Source organism: Idiotropiscis lumnitzeri, chromosome 12, assembly GCF_059441095.1.
Source record: "Idiotropiscis lumnitzeri isolate Australia: NSW breed Sydney's pygmy pipehorse chromosome 12, RoL_Ilum_1.0, whole genome shotgun sequence".
NCBI classification, from domain to species: Eukaryota; Metazoa; Chordata; class Actinopteri; order Syngnathiformes; family Syngnathidae; genus Idiotropiscis; species Idiotropiscis lumnitzeri.
The window spans coordinates 544,110-562,419 of NC_142402.1; the positions used below are offsets into that span (position 1 = coordinate 544,110).

An 18,310-nucleotide genomic window follows, 5' to 3' on the forward strand; every position below is an offset into this window, starting at 1 on the left:
TTCAAAACATTTGAAGTTCTCATTATGCGATCCACGGCCGCACTGCCGTTTTATCTTGCCGTTTTTTACCGTCCCCCTGGCTCTTACTCAGGCTTTTTAGATGAATTTTCTGAATTTGTGGCTGATTTGGTAACTCATGCGGATAATATATCATGGGCGACTTCAACATTCATATGAATCTCCCGTCGGAACCACTTACCGTGGCGTTTCGGACAATAATTGATATGTTTGGTTTCATGCAAATAATAGATGAAGCAACGCATATAAATGGTAACACGTTAGATTTGGTATTAACCCGAGGCTTAGCATCCTCAAAAATAATTGTATTACCATATACTAGTGCTATATCTGACCATTACTTAATCAAATTTGAAGTCTTGGCGCATTGCCATCGTTCTGACCATGATCAAAGCTATAGCAGCCGCAACATTAGCTCCTTAACCACCGCTGCGCTCTCTGAGCTACTCCCTTTAGTAACCGATTCGTTTCCTAATTATATTGGTACGATTGATGATCTTACAAACAACTTTAATGTCGCTCTGTTAAATGCGCCTGACTCCGTCGCACCTTTAAAAACTAAAACTTGTCCAAAGAGGCTGACTCCGTGGTTTAATGAGGAAACACGCATACTGAAACGATTCTTGTAGGAAGCTTGAGCGCAAATGGCGTGCGACCAAACTGGAGATCTTCCGTCAGGCATGGTGCGCTAGTTTATACAAGGAAGCGCTCAATCTAGCCAAAACTAATTATTACTCTAGATTAATTGTTTTACATAAAAACAACCCTAAATATTCATTTGCTACTGTAGCAATGCTAACGCAACAGCAACCAACCTCGGATAGCTCTTCCTATTCAGCTCACGATTTCATGCAATTCTTTACTCAGAAGATTGAGTGTATTCGTGATGAGATTAAAGACACTGTTCTTACAATTCCGTTGAATTCCGTCATAAATGGTGTTAATAGGGACATTAGGGCTGATAACTGTCCGATAACCTTATCTCAATTTAAAAAAGTATCTCTTGAAAGCCAAACAAAATTGGTTAGTGGGGCAAAACCGACAACTTGTGTGCTCGATCCGCTTCCTGGCAAACTAATTAAAGAACTGTTTATGACCCTAGGACCGTCTGTTTTAAATATTATTAATCTATCACTTACCACGGGTATAGTACCAGCAGCTTTAGGACCGCCATCATGCGACCGCTACTTAAGCAACCAAACCTCGACCCAGAGAGTCTCAACAACTATAGACCGGTTTCAAATCTTCCGTTTATTGCAAAAATCTTGAAAAACTTAATGAATATATGACTAGTAATAATCAATTTGAACCTTTCCAATCAGGTTTTACCGAATGGAAGCTACGGAGGAGGAGGGCATGCTCGCGTCACAGTTAAGCCGAAGAGGAGCACATTCCCCGGGCACGGGCGGTGTCAAGCGGCCCCTAAGTTTAACCGAATGGAAGCTCCGGAGGAGGAGGGCATGCTCGCGTCACAGTTAAGCCGAAGAGGAGCACCTCTTCCGCCCGGGCACGAGCGGAGCGCGAGGCTGTCAGTTATGAATGAATAAATAAATAAATGAAGAATGCCACCTTTCATTTCACTGGCATGATCCGTGCCTGTCATGCCGCGTGTGTTTTTGTTTTTTCAGCTGTGTGGGCGTTCCTCCAGCGATCGTCTCGCGCCATGCGGTCAGCTGCTGCGAGACGCGCCCACCAGCCCCGCACCGGATTCCCATTCACTCACTGATTACACTCACTACCACCTACACTGACTACCTGGCGTCGGATTGTTATCCTACTTGTGTCTGCGTTTGGAGAGTCCTGCTCAATCCTCCAGCTCTGCTGGAGGATCATAACATTCACAGGGCACACCGGACGGCGTACCAGAAGTTAAAAGTCGAAGTAATTAAATAAATACAAAAATAAGTAATTGAATAAATACAAAAATAATGGCTGGGGAATAAAAAAATAAGAAGTTTTAATAATAATTTTTTTTTGTTATAACATGAATTTCACTCTCTCTCTCTCTACCCGTATATATATATATATATATATATATATATATATATAATTTAAGCATTTTTGAAGGTGCGCCGCTACTTCGCGGATTTTCAGTTTTCGCGGGTGGTCTCGGTCCCCATTAACCGCGATAACCGAGGGTTCACTGTATTACTCTTACTCGATCTTGGCGCCGCTTTTGACACTTGATCATAACATATTATTAAAACGCCTTGAAACTTGTGTTGGCATTTCAGGTTCAGCGCTTTCTTGGTTTAATTCGTATCTGTCGGAGAGGACGCACCGTGTAATTCATGGCAATGCGACTTCTGATCTTTGTAAGATCACACGCGGAGTTCCGCAGGGATTGGTACTAGATGCTACCGCTTGGTGATATTATACGGAAATATAACATTAGTTTTCATTGTTATGCTGATGATACGCAATTATACATGCCGTTGGATATAACAAATCCGTGTGATTGCTATAAATTAGAGGCATGCCTTGCCGAAATTAAACAATGAATGTCTTTCAATTTTTTGCGTCTTAACTCAGATAAAACCGAGATGCTGATCATTGGACCAGCGCGTCATCGGTACCTTTTTCAAAGACACCACTATGAGTATCGATAAATTGCCCAAAAGGATTCAACAAAAAATCTCGGTGTTATATTTGACACAACTGTCGTTTCAAATGCACATTAAAAATATGACTAGAACTGCATTTTTTCATCTGCGTAACATTGCTAAAATTCGCCCAATTCTATCAACTTGTGATGCAGAAATCTTAATCCATGCGTTTGTTACGTCTCGCCTCGACTATTGTAACGTTTTGCTCTCGGGTCTCCCCATGTCTAGTATTAAAAGTTAGTTCAAAATGCAGCAGCTAGACTCTTGACTAGAACGAGAAAGTTTGATCATATTACCCCGATACTTGCCAATTTGAATTGGCTTCCGGTCCACTTGAGATGTGATTTTTAAAGTTCTGCTACTTGCCTATAAAATATTGCACGGCTTAGCACCTTCCTATCTCGTTGACCTCGTGGTACCATATGTTCCGTCCCGAAACCTTCGCTCACAAAATGCTGGTCTTTTAGTGATCCCGCGAGCCAAAAAGAAGTCCACAGGTTCTAGAGCGTTCTCTATTCGGGCACCAATGCTTTGGAATGTACTACCCTCAGGTATTAGAGGCGCCACCTCAGTAGAAATGTTCAAAACACTATTAAAGACGCATTTATACTCTTGTGCATTTAGTTGAACTATTTGTTGGCCTGTTTACTGCCGCTTTTTTTTCTCTTTTCTTCTCTTTTCTGCCCCCTTTTCCCCGGCTGGGGGATTAGGTGACGGTGACCCACTAGGAAGTTTAAAGCATTGACAAACTGAGCATGCACCTGTTCCAGTGATGTCGTCTTCCTGCAGCGCGACATTTGATCAATTTATTTATATACTTTAGCATTTAATTTAATTATTTGTTGGCCTGTTTACTGCCGCTTCTCCTCTTTTCTGCCCCCTCTTCCCCTGCTTGGGAATTAGGTGATGGTGACCTGCTATGAAGATTACGGCACTGACCAACCGGGGAGGGACCTGCTCTGCCGAAGTCGTCTTCCTGCAGCGCCTCTTCTGATTTCCCTATATTTCAGCACTTCGTTGAACTACTTGTTGGCCTGTTTACTATTTCTGTTCTTTTTTTTCTGTTCCCAATTCCACGGCTTGGGAATTAGGTGATGGTGATTCACTTGGAAGTGGCTGTTCTGAATTTACCCCAAACTGACTATTTCAAGATCGAAGGCTCATCCTCGGATATGCTGCCATGGAGATTACGGTCCTGGATGAGGACCCACTCCACTAAAGTCATCTTCCTGCAGCACTTCATTTAATTGACTCTCACATTATCTCATCTAACATTGTATAGCATCATTGTATGTGTCAAATGTTGCCCACTTGGCATCCAAAGCAGCCTGGTCATCCTGGAAGGGGGTTTCCCCCCCATCTGTGGTCCCTTCTCAAGTTTTCTCACTTTTCCCCCAATGGGGTTTTGAGTTTTTCCTTGCCCTCCTGGGGGTTAAGATCAGTGGATGTTGATTGTGGTTATGTAAAGCCCTTTGAGACTGTCTGTGATTAAGGGCTATACACATAAAATTGACTTGACTCGACTTGGACCAGAATAGAAGTGGATGAGGGAAAAAGGGAGGGGCGGTGTTGACTGATATTGTGCAGATGGAAGTAGGCTGACCGGGTTGTGTTATTATGCTTATGGAAAGATAGAGTGCTGTCAAGGATGACACCCAGACTCTTGACCCGAGGGGGGGGGGAAACAATGGAGGGGCCAACAGGAATGGGAAAACTGCCAACTTTGGATTGTATTGATTTTGTACTGAAAAGAATAACTTCTGTTTTGTTGCTGTTAAGCCTCATGAAATTATTAGAAAACCAGTCATTGATTTCAGATAGACAGGAGGTGACAGAGGTGGGAGGGAGTGATATGCTGGGTTTGCAGGAGAACTAGAGCTGGGTGTCATCCGCGAAGCAATGGAAAGCGATATTGAATTTTCGGAAAATGCTGCCAAGGGGAAGGAGGTATATGATAAATAATAGGGGGGCCAGGACCGAGCCTTGGGGCAAACCTGAGGTGACTGGGAGGGACTTTGATGAGAAATATTTAAGATGGATGAACTGAGTGTGGTCTTTGAAGTATGAATGGAACCAGTTGAGGGCGGTGTGGGTGATGCCGATGGAAGAAAGTCTTTTGAGAAGGATGGTGTGTGAGATGGTGTCAAAGGCCGCAGTCAGGTTAAGAAGGATGACAATGGAGAATGAATCGGAGTCAGCTGCAATGAGGAGATCAGAGGTGACCTTGAGTAGAGTTGATTCAGTGCTGTGAAGTGCACGGAAACCGGACTGAAAGGGTTATTGCAGGTGAGATGAGAGTGGAGTTGAGTGGCGACTACATTATCTAGGACTTTTGAAATGAATGGTAGGTAGGAAATAGGGCGGAGGTTCAGGAAATAGTACTGAGCGGATTTTTCTTAATCTCATGAGAAAATGTACTCGGGCAAGCACAGTCGAAAAGAGTCGTGCGTTATCTCAGCCCAGCCTCACATTCTTCCCCCGGCACGGGTCTACGTCCAAGGGAAGGTCCTCTCCAGATTAATCATTGTCTGGATGGTTGATTCCCAGCTGGTCCCCAAGACTGGTATTCCACGGCTGGCCTTCTCCGGCGGGCAGTCTCTCCGTCTCTCCTGCTGGTATTCCCCTGTAATCTTGTCAGTGTGCATGTATGTGTGCTCCAAAATCAAATTATGTCTTTCAGAATGTGTTTTTGCAATGGCGTCCCAGTGAACCCTCCAATCAATCAATCAAATTTTATTTATAAGAGCACTTTTCATACATAAAATGCGGCTCAAAGTGCTGTACAATAAAAACATCCAAATTACAACGAAAAACTAAAACCCATTCCACCCACTCAACATAAACACAAGACACATCAACATACACGCCTGAACTCGCATACACACAGAACACTCGCATTCACACAACTTAATAAACCATCTTAGTAGAAAGACAGGGTAAGGCACAGAGAAACCATATGAGAAAATGTACCCAGGGTAGGTCATCCGCGCTGAGAGGGATGACGGCTCACGCCCACAGGGAGCTGCGCCAACACACAGACCCCTAGCCCAGACTGACCGGGGTAGACCCTACACATAGTGCAGAGGGCCCCGGTCCGCCGGGCCTAAGGAGCCTCCGGGATGAAGCCCCCTGTGAGAAGGCCAGCCACACCTCCCAGCGCGGAGGCCCCCCTTGAGGAAACACTGGAGCTAAAATATATAAAAGAAAATGATAATGCTAAACAAAAAAGAAGCTAAAAATTAAAGGACAATAATATAAAAAGACGAAGCTAAAATATATAAGAAAAATGATGATACTAAAAGACATAGAAGAAGCTAAAAATTAAAAGACAATAATATAAAACGACGGAGCTAAAATATATAAGAAAAATGATGATACTAAAAGACAAAGAAGCTAAAAAAAATTAAAGACAATGATAATAGATAAAATGACAGTCCTGAATTAAAAGACTAAGATAAATTATTTAAAAGCCAAACAAAAAAGGTGAGTCTTGAGCAGGGGTGGGCAATTATTTTTTCCATGGGGCCACATAAGAAACATAAAATATTGTGGAGGGCCAGGCCAAAAGGCTGAACTCAATTCTGCATAATATTAATTGTATTTCTTTTTTTAAAAAGCAGTAAATAGCACTGTTTTGACAAGCTGGCAAGAGTATATATTAAAGTTAAGCAATTAAACTAAATACCAAATAAACTGAAAAAATGAGGTTGCCTTACAAAAATGTATTCATTCAAATTTCTCAACACAATGGTAGACAAAATATTCACGTTTTTTACTATTTGTGACTCATATTAGTAAACATATTCAGTCACATTCACTTCAAAACAAATTTTGAGTTCCATATACTGTTGGATAGTTGTGTAAAGGTTCTGAGCATTTTAAAGACATCACAATATTGTCTTTTTGCACCAAACATTAAGCAAGATACAACATATTGACTGTCACTGAACTGTGATTTTGAGAAAAAGTGTCCCAGTTCATTGTTATCTGGTGCCGTTTTTATATTTCTCTGCATGTTTCGTCTGGTAATGCAGACTCAAATTGTAGTCCTTCAACACGGCGATCTGCTCCCCGCAAACTAAACACACAGCTTTACCTCTAACTTCAGTAAATAAATACTTCGCTGTCCAATTTTTGTTGTAAATTCTACATTCGGCATCTACCTTTCTTTTTTTAGCCTGAGCGGACATTTTTGAGGGCGAACGTCGTTGTGATTCAGTCGCGCGCATGTCTTGATAAACGCATTACGTCATTATGTGCGACGCACATTGTGCGGGAATAAAAAAAAAAAAACAATTTCAGAATAAAAGCAGTGCAGCTTTAGCCCATGAATGAGGTGAAATTAAAAAGTATGTTTATTTTGAAATTACCAATTAACCTTACACTCGCGGTCAGAGTCAACCAAAGGTATGTGGCCCGGGCCATACAATGCCCAGGTCTGTCATACTGTCCAGTCAGTGCCACCCGGCAGGCCGGATGTGGCCCGCGGGCCGTGCAATGCCCAGGTCTGGTCTTGAGCCTCCTTTTAAAAATATCAACAGTCTCTGCGGACCTGATGTCCTCCGGCAGGCTATTCCATAGACGAGGACCAGAATGGCTGAATGCAGCCTCGCCATGTGTTCCAGTCCTCACCCTAGGAATAATTAACAGGCCGGTGCCAGAGGACCTCAGGGTCCGCGAGGATGGCCCAAGACCGTTAAGGCATTTAAAAACTAATTGAAGCACCTTAAAATCAACCCTGAAACACACGGGGAGCCAATGCAGCGATTTTAAAACTAAATCCAGTGCCCAATTTGGTATGTTTGCATCTCTATGGCCTATGTGGAGAATGTGCTTTGTCATATTTGTCCATGAAGTGCTGTCTGGCTTGTCATCAGTTTGTAATGTGCAGACTGAATATGTATGATGTGAATGTGAGTGTAGGTCATGAAAATACTATGTTCACACATTTATAAACTAAGTAATATAACTTTAGCATGTGAAAATAATATCATAAATCAGTAAAGACCATGACTACAATCAGTCATTCCTATGCGTAGTAGAATTAGAATTAGAATTAGAAATCCCTTTATTGTCATTGTACTCAAGTGTGCAACGAGATTAGAGGGCTCCCCTCTCCAGTGCAATACAACAATAATACAGACAAATATATAAATTAGATAAATAAATAAGAATGCAATGGAATTCAGTACTGAATAGGGCATATAGAAACACATCACAATGCTGTTTAGCAAGGTTAGGGTGGTCTCGTGTGTGTGTGAGAGTTCAGTATGGAGATGGCTCTCGGAAAGAAACTGTTTCTCAGTCTATTGGTCCTTGATTTGATGCATCTGTAGCGCCTGCCAGAGGGCAACAGGTCGAACAGGTGTGAGTTTGGGTGGGTATTGTCTTTGACGATGTTGAGAGCCCTTCTGAGGCACCGGGCGGTGTAGATGTCCGACAGCGAGGGGAGAGGGCAGCCAATAATCCTTTGCGCTGTTTTGACTGTCCTCTGGAGCCTCACTCTGTCCGCCTCAGTGCAGCCGCTGTACCAGGTGGAGACACAGTACGTCAGCAGGCTCTCGATGGACGAGTGGTAGAAGGCCAGCAGCAGCTTCCTGTCCAGGTTGAATTTCCTGAGGACTCTCAGGAAGTGCAGTCGTTGGCGGACCTTCTTTACCACTGCTGTGGTGTTGTGACTCCAAGAAAGGTCATCGGAGATCTGTACTCCCAGGAACTTGAACGTGTGGACCCTCTCCACACACACGCCTTCGATGCAGAGGGGGGGCGGCACCGTCTTGTTCCTCCTGAAGTCTCCTTTGTTTTAGCAGAGTTAAGGTGCAGTCTGTTGTCCTTGCACCAAGTTGTCAGTCTCTTTACCTCCTCTCTGTAGGCTGTCTCGTCACCTTCTGAGATCAGACCGACCACTGTCGTGTCGTCAGCAAACTTGGAGAGGGCTCAGCACGCATCCTTGGGGGGAACCGGTGCTCAGCATGAGGGTGGAGGACGTGTAGGGGCCGAGCAACACAGTCTGGGGTCTGTTGGTCAGAAAGTCCTTAATCCAGATGCGTGTGAGGGCAGGGAGGCCGAGAGTGTCCAGTTTGGCGACGAGGATGTCTGGGATGATCGTGTTGAATGCCGAGCTGTAGTCCACAAAGAGCATCCTTGCATAGCTCTGCTGTTGTTCCAGGTGGCCCAGTACAACATGCAGAGCAGTGTAGATGGCGTCCTCAGTGGATCTGTTAGCCCGGTATGCAAACTGGTAGGGGTCCAGAGTGGGAGGAAGGCAGTCCCTGATGTGCTGGAGAACCAGCCTCTCGAAGCACTTCATAATGACTGGTGTGATAGCAACAGGACGGTAGTCATTCAGGTGGACGGCTGGTGACTTTTTGGGGACAGGAATAATGGTGGAAGTTTTCAAGCAGGAGGGGATGACTGCCTGAGCCAGGGAGCGGTTGAAGATCCTGCAGAAAACATGTGACAGTTGGTGGGCACATGCTCTGAGGACCTTGCCTGGTATTCCGTCGGGTCCAGTAGCTTTCCTGGGGTTGACCGCCAGGAGCGCGCGCCTCACATCGTGTTCCTCTACGATGAGTGGGGGGGAGTTGGAGCTTGAAGTGCGGGGGTGTGACGGTTGGGGCGAGTCAAAGCGAGCGAAGAAGCAGTTAAGCTCCTCTGCCAGCGATGCACTCGGGTCTACAGAGGTCGTGCTGCTGCCACGGAAGTTGGTGATGCTCCGTAGACCCTGCCACACCTGATGAATCTCAACGCAGGAAGATGGATGGAAGAGGCACTGTCTTTTTGTTTGACTTCCGCCGGCAAGAAAAAACTTGGAGGTGAGGCAAAGATTGAGATGTTATCTTATTTTTGTTTTTATTTAAAAAAATAAACACATACTCATCCCATAAGTGTTAGGGGAAAAATCATTCTCTAAGCAAAAATGTATAATTACTTTTATTCATGCGTTGAATCTGTACAAATGAAAATATAGATCATGAAGTCTCAAAGACAAGCTGTTAATAGGGTCTGATTCCAATAGAAATTTCTTGTATGATTTGATTTAGATTTAAAAATTGTGGATTTCCTATTTTTATGTTTTGTGTACACAAGATTGTCTCAAAGATTAATTTCTGACATTGATTGAATAATTGTTTTTTTTTTTTTTAATCTATTTTAAGTGTTGATGCAGCTCAAGAAGATGGCAGTCTGGGAAGACTGGTTAATGATGACCACATGCACCCCAACTGTAAAATGAAGAAGATGACAACAGAGGACAGACCACACCTCTGTCTGTTTGCGCTCCGAGACATTGATGTTGGCGAAGAAATAACTTAAGACTATGGACCAGCTGGCCTTGGAGAACACAGGTTTGTAAGATGCATCTTTAAGTACAATAACAGAGCCCACTTGTGGTGTTCTGGTGATGTAGTTTCCAATTAGTTTGGCAATCTAATAAATGTATGTGAGGTTTCTATGGAAGTTGAACATGCTGACTGACTGGGGGAGTTCTCCATTGTCCACTATCTGTAATTCAAATTTGTGGGTCTGAGTCAAAGTTTGGCTCTGCAGGAACAACGAACTGGTTAGGGAGTGACAGTATTACAAAGTTCTGCGTTACACTTTTCTGGGCGGTGGCCCTGTTAGGCCATCATATGCCATATTGCAAATATCCCCATTGTGGGACTAATTAAGGACATCTTTATGTTGTGGTTTCCCTACCAGAACCAGCACCAACCCTGTATATTCATGATATAAAACACTGTTTCAATTTGATATTTAGCCTTTCTATACTGTAAAAATAGAAGACCCCAGGCTTTCCTGCGCTCCCTTGCCCAATTGGTGGTGTTCAGGAGACAACCTGGGACTGAAATATCAGTCACAACCAGTGTTGTTTTCGTCACTGATGACTATGACGAAAATACTTTGTTAACGCCCCTTTTTTAATGACGATGACAAGCTAAACGAGGTTCATATATGACGAAAACATGACGTGATGTACATGAATTTTTTTCGTTGACGAGACAAAATTGTTAGCATGTGGTTCATAAATTATTTTATGTTGCTTTTAGTGAAATAAAGCCACAACAGTTGCCCAACAAAATGTTTTGCTTCTCTGCTTATTTTGGAGCAGTGAGCATTGATTCCACTGTTGCCACTTTTTTCTGTTTGTAATGAAGAATCCTTAGTAGTCCATCCAAAAGTCTTTGCTATTGGGTGGAAACCTTGAATGCCTTGTTTTAACTCAAATGGACTTAAACCCATCCATCCATCCATCCATCCGTTATCTGTACCGCTTCTCCTCACTAGGGTCGCGGGGGGTGTTGGAGCCTATCCCAGCTGTCTTCGGCAGTAGGCGAGGTACACCCTGAATTGGTGTCCAGCCAATCGCAGGGCATACATAGACGAACAACCATCCACGCTCACACTCATGCCTCGGGGCAATTAGAGTGTCCAAGCAACTTGCCATGCATGTTTTAAGAATATGGGAGGAAACCGGATTACCCAGAGGAAACCCACGCAGGAAGGCCGGAGCCAGAATCGTACCTACGACCTCAATATTGTGAGGCCATCATGCTAACCAGTTGGGCCACCGTGCCGCTTGGACTAAAACCTTTGTGAATAAATTGATGAAAACTAGGGTAAAACTTTTTTTGCGTTTCCGTCGATTAAAACTGGACTAAAACCCTTTTTTTAGTTTTCGTTGACTAAAACTGGACTAAAACTATAACGAATTGGGATGACTAAATGTGATGTAAACAAATCAGCACTTTGTCCAAATGACTTGGACAAAATCTAAAATGCCTGCCAAAAACAACACTGGTCACAACACGTGTCTACAGAAGATTAATTGGCATGGGCGAAATTAATTAGTTTTATTTCATTCATGAGCTTATGTTTTGTTTTGGGTGGCTAAGGCTTAAAATGTGTAAAAATCTAATCCAACCTCAAATATAATTAATTCAATAAATTTATGATGCTACTAAAACATCGAAGCAGCCTCCTCCAGGCTTTACAGACTCAGAAATGGAGGTATGCGTATCGTGTGCTCATCCTGTCGTGTCTCGAGATGTTAAAATTGCAGTTAGATAGACGTGTGCTGATTAGACAAGGCTTCTAATATATCTGGTGTCACAGGATATTTGTCAGTGAATGTGTATGTCTGGTTTGAGGCTCACTCAGCTTTTTCTTGTGTTGTGGGGTCCAGTTGACTTGAATTGCGAGTCAGGTATGTTGGCCATCTGACACCCAACTGTCAGGTTTGTGTTTGTGGGGACCCCGTAGAGCCATTTTTATTGTTGACATAAATCATAGCTAATCATCTTTTCCTTCATTATCATATGAAATATAGTTAGGAGTTGTATGTGCCTTTACTATGTTATAATCTTAGAACCTACCAGCCACTACAGCTGTCCGACAAGAAGACTTTTGGCTGTCCTGTGCTCCATTGCGGCCCTGGTGGCGTTCAAAAGACAACCTGTGACTGAAATATCAGTCACAACATATCTCTACTGAAGATTAATTGTCATGCGCTAAAGTAATTGGTTTTGTTTCATTCGTGAACTTGTTAGTTTTTGTTTTGGGTGGCCAAAGCCTAAAATGTGTAAAATTCTGATCCATTTTCTTTTTTTAATTCATTAAATTAATATTCAACTTGTTCATTAGGATGGAGGACAACCGACAATGACTGAATCGGCTGAGGTTGATGCCACCAGAACATCGAAGCAGCCTTCTCAAGTTTTGACAGACTCTGAAAAGGAGGTATGCGTATCATGTGGTCATCCTGTCGTGTCTTGAGATGTTAAAATTACAGTTAGATAGACCTGTGCTGGTTGGACAAGTTTTCTAATATATCTGGACATAAATCGTAGCTAATAATATTTTCCCTCATCATCATATGATATACAGTTATGCGTAGTATATGTCTTTACTATGTTACAATCTAAGAACCTACCAGCCACTACAGTTCTCTCATTGGGAGACTTAAGCTTTCGTCAGGCTGTCGACTGCTGCATTGCCCTCTTATTGGCTTTAAGTACACAACCTGTAACTGAATTATCTGTCAGAACAGAACCTATGTGTCCACAGCAGGTGATTTGGCATGTGGATTCTTCAGATTTTTAGAAAATGGGTAAAATTGTGATCAAAAGTTTAAAATGTCTAAAATTCTGGTCTAGTTTGCAATAGTATATCTATTAAATCATTTCAAAACTTCTTAACAAGGATGGAGAACATTGGCTGTGACCGAATTGGTTGAGGTTTAGATTACCAGGACCATTGAGCAGCTTCCTCGGGATCTACAAATTTAGGAATGAAGATATGCATCCCATGTTACAATCCTGTTATGCCCCGAGGTTTTGAAGTTGCAGTTACATATTGGGCTGGGCGATATGGCTGATAAGTACATAGCGATATAAGTATTTCATATGGGTCCATCGATACACATTGAATTCTTTTTTTATATTATTTTATTTATTATTTTTTTTATTTTCCAATATTTTCACTGCCCTGTTAAAAAAACATTTAATGTAGTTTTCCTCCCGGGAGCTTTTTGTTACGGTCAATTAAGTGTTTTTGTTAAATATAGCTGCGTAGAATAATTATATGCATTATTATCGTACCACAATGTTTTGGTTTTGCAAATAATTTCCTAAAATCATTCTAATTTTGTTATTACATTATTTTGTCATAATATCATTCATCAATATTTTAGTTTTTTTTTTTTTTTTTCAAATAGAATTAAGACCTTTTTCTGTGCAGATTCCTCTGGGGATTAAGTATTTAATGGGTTCTCAATTTTCTCTTGGACTCTGATGCAACCCAGTCTCCTCCCTTGGACAAAAAATATGGGCTGAATCTTCCTTGGAATAACGACACAGATTCTGACGAATCATTGTCAAATCCTGCCCCTGAACTTTGCGCCTCAGACCGAGACCATATTACTATCCCAAGGCTCAGGAGGACCAAAAGTATAGAGGTAAACAACCCATCTAGATTTCAGGGAATCTTACAAGCAAATTGCATATATTTTATTGGTCTCCTGCCTTCTATCCTTTATATTTCGTTGTTGTTGTTGTTTTTTAGATTAAAAAAACAGGCTGACTTTGGAATGGATAAGCATTATTACTCCAACTCAGATGACAGTGGAGATGAATATATTCCGGATACAAGTGAGGCCTCTGATTCAGACGGAAGTGAATCTTTGAAAATTGTGGACCCTCTCTTGAAGTCTAAGAATGCCTTCAGAGATTTTTCTCCCACACCACGAATCTCAAAAGCCACCTCAACGCAGGTTGTTAATCAAGGGTGTTCACCCGTTTGGAGGAGTAGCAGCACTGGTGTGATTCTTGAATTCTATGGCTCTTCAAATATTTGTGCAGTTTAACATAAATCATCCAAAATAGAATTCAAGCACATCTGTGACAGAAATTCAAATTCAGAAGTCAAAGAGAGAGAACAAAAAAAAAATCTAATGCTGCGCTTCTTCCGAAGACATATACTGTAAACATTAAATGTATGTTAGGACAATCTTGAAAAAAGTATTAGAACACCCTTTACTTTTATTTCTTGTTAATTTTATTAACCAAAATATGTCCATTTTTATTACAGATTAATGAATATAAAATTTAAAAAAAAGGGGGGGGAAAAAAACTGTTTGAGACAGTACAATGCCATAGCTATTGATGCAACTTAAGTGATTTTTGTTACTATAGTAAATAAAAATGGCAATGGCTAGATTCTCGTTATTTTCTCGAATTAAAACTCTAATCAGCTACTTTTTAATCATTATATTTGTATAAACAAATGTTATACAACTATATATGTGTTAACTTATACAAGAAATGACGGAAAAGCAAGGGTGGTTTAGTATTTTTTTATCGTATATAGTCTGTATAATATCTTTAACCTATGCTGATGCTGTTTAATACTGATTTAAATAATAATAATAATGTCATAATCTGTTGGTTTTAAATGAACAAAACCTTTCAAGCACTTTTTAAAATTCTAAATACTACCTCTTGTCAGTAAGTTGGTTCACAGCACTGCCTTGGAGTGAAAGTGTGTAGTGCTGAGACAGTCGGTATGTGCTGAGTCGTCTGACGTTTGTGTGACTGGTACCCAGGAAGGTAGCGAAACCAGGCAGTGTGTATGTAGTACCCAGGAAGGCAGAGAAACCAAGCAATATGTATGTGGTACCCACGAAGGCAGAGAAACCAAGCAGTGTGTATACACCAGGGAGTGTGCATAGATACAGACCCCAAAAGTGATTAAAACCAAATAAAGTCCCCAGAAGATCATCTGTAGTCAGGTGAAGGACCCTGTACTTTGTTTAACTCATTTACTCCCTTAGACGTACAAAGACGTCTTTTAATGCAATGGCGCCCTCTACCAAAGACGTATAAGTACGTTTCCTGTCTTTTTTACGTCATAGTGTACATAAGGGTCTGATGCTACCTCTGACTGAGAATCAGCCTTGTCCGCATTGTGAATCATGTAAAAATCACCCAGCAGGGGGCAGAGGTGCAAAAGATCCGCCTTGAATCTGCGCCAGAGGTACAAATGGGGGGCGGGATCCTGGGGTAGACTTATAAGTGTGGAGAGCAGCGTGGGTAGCAGCAGCATCGGCAGCACTAGCAGCAGTCGCATTAGTAGCATTAGCAATGAAATCCTCCAAGCAAATGACGATCGAGGAATGCTTTTTTGTAAAAAAAGCTTCCTAAAAGCATCAAGGCGATGGAGACGCTTTGGTTGAGAGGATGACGCTTCGTCGTCGTCGCAACAAACAGGCGTCTAAAGAGGCTGCGCGTGCCTTGCGGCCTGCATCGCCTGCCTTCGGACAATAGCCAAAGCAGCTGAGAGTCCTCACCAGATCCCCCCGAACGAGGAGGTAAGCGCTCGCAAGTTACCATTGAACATGTGGTTTTACCCCTCATGCTTTTATTGTACATATCATGCATCTTGCGGGCAGAAAATGTCGCGTAAATGTGCAGTTAGACGCAAGCTTGCTCGCTGACTTTCTCGTCCGGGCGCCTATTGCACAATTACACGCGCACGTAAGTCCTCGCCGACGAGGAAGTAAACGCTCACAAGTTACCATTGAACATGTGGTTTTAGCCCTCATGCTTTTATTGTACATATCATGCATCTTGCGGGCAGAAAATGTCGCGTAAATGTGCAGTTACACGCGAGCGTATCTCCTCCCCGACGAGGAAACAACAATACTGAATGGTGTGGTAATCATGCATACTTTCTAAAATTCACAGATTGTGCATCCCGCGGCAAGAAAGTTCCTCCTCGTCTTGTTGGTGTAAAGAAAGGTAAATTATAATATGAAACTTCACACGCCAGCAATAAAATGCAGCAATAAATATATATTTCCAATTGTTTATATTTCTGTAATTTACAGGTTGTGCATCAGGAAGCAGTGGTTCCGGATGGCGTCACACTGGAAGGCAACCGAGGAAAATCGACTTTACAGCAACCCCTGGACCACTGAATGCCGCTGCCCATTTGGAGTCTGAGGAGCCAGCTGATTTCCTGCAGCTGTTTCTCACGGATGAGCTTCTGCAGCACATCGCGGATGCCACCAATCACTTCCCAGACAATTATTTTCACACAAACCCCAGTGGACAAACACAAGCTCGCCTATTTTCCACGGACCAGCAAAGCCAGACCACAACGAAAGTGTCGGGTCTGTTTGCGCAAAGGCAAACGGAGTGAAACAAGAATGTGGTGTGAACTATGTTGTGTGCCCTTGCATCAAGGCAACTGTTTTATTTTATATCACACAAAAAAAAAGTATGTATGACACTGATGTATTTCATTTTTGTACATAGTTCAACAGTTCAGTCGTTTAGTGTTATGTGCAAATAAATTTATTTTGTTATCAAAAACATATTTTTTGTGCTTTTTTTTGTTATTTTATAGAAGGCATGCATTATTTAGATGTTAAAGGTGTCATAAAAGCCATAAATAATAGTGTCAAAGTTCAAATTATGGTCGAAATGCATCAGTTTACAAAAAGCTCATTTTCTCCGTTTTTTCCCCAGGGATTGGAGTTTTCATGAAATTTAGCTATTTTCAAATGCCAATTGCTCAAGAATGGAAAAAGATAGAAACAAACATTTTTTTCTGTTGAAAGAAGAGCGTCTCATCATTCTTCTGGTGTGCTCCATGTCTATATAGCATTAGAATACAATATTCTGTGGGCCTTGCAATATTAGTCAAAACCCAGGAAAACGCTGGGATTGAGCGGGTTGCTCCAGTGAGAATGGCTGGTATTTAATGAGTTAATTGGTAATTTGAAGTGGTTTTTGTGTTTAACTAAATTCCTGGACACTGCCTGATTTTTTTCAGAGCTGTACAACCACTAGAAAGGGTGGTTCCCACAATGTGAGTTTTGCTCAGGTGGCCCAACAATGTCACAAAAACAAGTAGGGGTGTGTGTGTGTGTGTGTGTGTTAAAATAACAAGTAAGTGTCTGTGTGTGTTAAACATTAATGAGTGTATAAAAACATGATTATGAATACACGAACTGATTACCTATCCTCAGCCCATCTTAAACTTATGCATTTTTGAATCCAAGAAGCTCAGCTACTTTTGCGAGAGTCATTGATCAACCAACTGAACATGAGTGGACGGAATGTAAGCATTGCATTACGAACAATGGGGAATGACTCAATTGTGAACACCCACCTTGTGACTGGTCTAGAAATCAGCAGCTTGGATGGCAAGGAGTTTGTCAAACTGAAGGAAGTGTATACACAAAAGGACATTCTGAGGAGGAAGAGACAGGGATGTCGTGCGGGGGCTAAACGGCAGGCAAGGAGGAGACGATACCACCCCGTCCTCCTGTCCGTTATTATGGGGAATGTTAGATCCCTCCCCAATAAAATGGACAAGCTAGCTTGCTGGTGTTCACGGAGTCGTGGCTAACAGAGCTAACGCCGGACGCCGTCGTGGAATTGGACGGCTTCCAAATACTACGTGCGGACAGGACCCTGCAAAGCGGTAAGAGGAAAGGGGAAGGGCTGGCTGTGTTTGTTAATGATAGATGGTGTAACCCTGGGATCATAACTGTTAAGGATCAACTTTGCAGTCGGGACATTGAGCTGATAGCTGTGAGCATGCGTCCGTTCTATTTACCCCGAGAGTTCAGTCATGTGATCGCGGTGGCGGCGTACGTGCCACCCTCTGCTAACAGTGAGACAGCCTGTGACGTACTGACTGCAGCTGTGAGCAGGCTACAAACACAGCACCCAAATGCCTTTCTCCTTATCTCTGGTGACTTCAATCATGTTTCTCCTTCCTCATTTCTGCCTTCATTCACACAATACGTAACCTGCCACGCCAGAGACAATATTGGACCTTTTCTATGCCAACACCAAGGAGGCGTACACATCACTGTCCCTCCCCCCACTGGGCAAAGCTGATCACAACTTGGTTGCTCTCCTGCCTGTGTACAAACCTCTGGTCCGCAGGCAGCCAGCTGTGACACGCACAGTTCAGAGGTGGTCTGGAGAAGCCGAGGAGGCCTTAAAGGACTGTTTCAACACAGCTGTGTGGGAGGCATTCAGCAAAGCCCACGGGGAGTACATTAATGGTCTAACAGACGCAATTACAGCCTATATTAATTTCTGCATGGAGCCCACCATTCCCACCAGGACAGTAAGATGTTTCTCCAACAACAAACCCTGGATCCCACCGGA

General features: G+C 42.5%; 1 long non-coding RNA gene across 1 annotated transcript; it reads left to right on the forward strand.

Annotated features, from left to right (window-relative positions):
* The first annotated feature begins 9,356 nt into the window (after nucleotides 1–9,356).
* On the forward strand, nucleotides 9,357–14,226 carry LOC148325131 (uncharacterized). Its single transcript, XR_015846218.1, has 5 exons — nucleotides 9,357–9,439; nucleotides 9,782–9,970; nucleotides 12,267–12,362; nucleotides 13,426–13,578; nucleotides 13,686–14,226. It is a non-coding gene; the product is annotated as an uncharacterized LOC148325131 (long non-coding RNA).
* The last annotated feature ends 4,084 nt before the right edge of the window (nucleotides 14,227–18,310 follow it).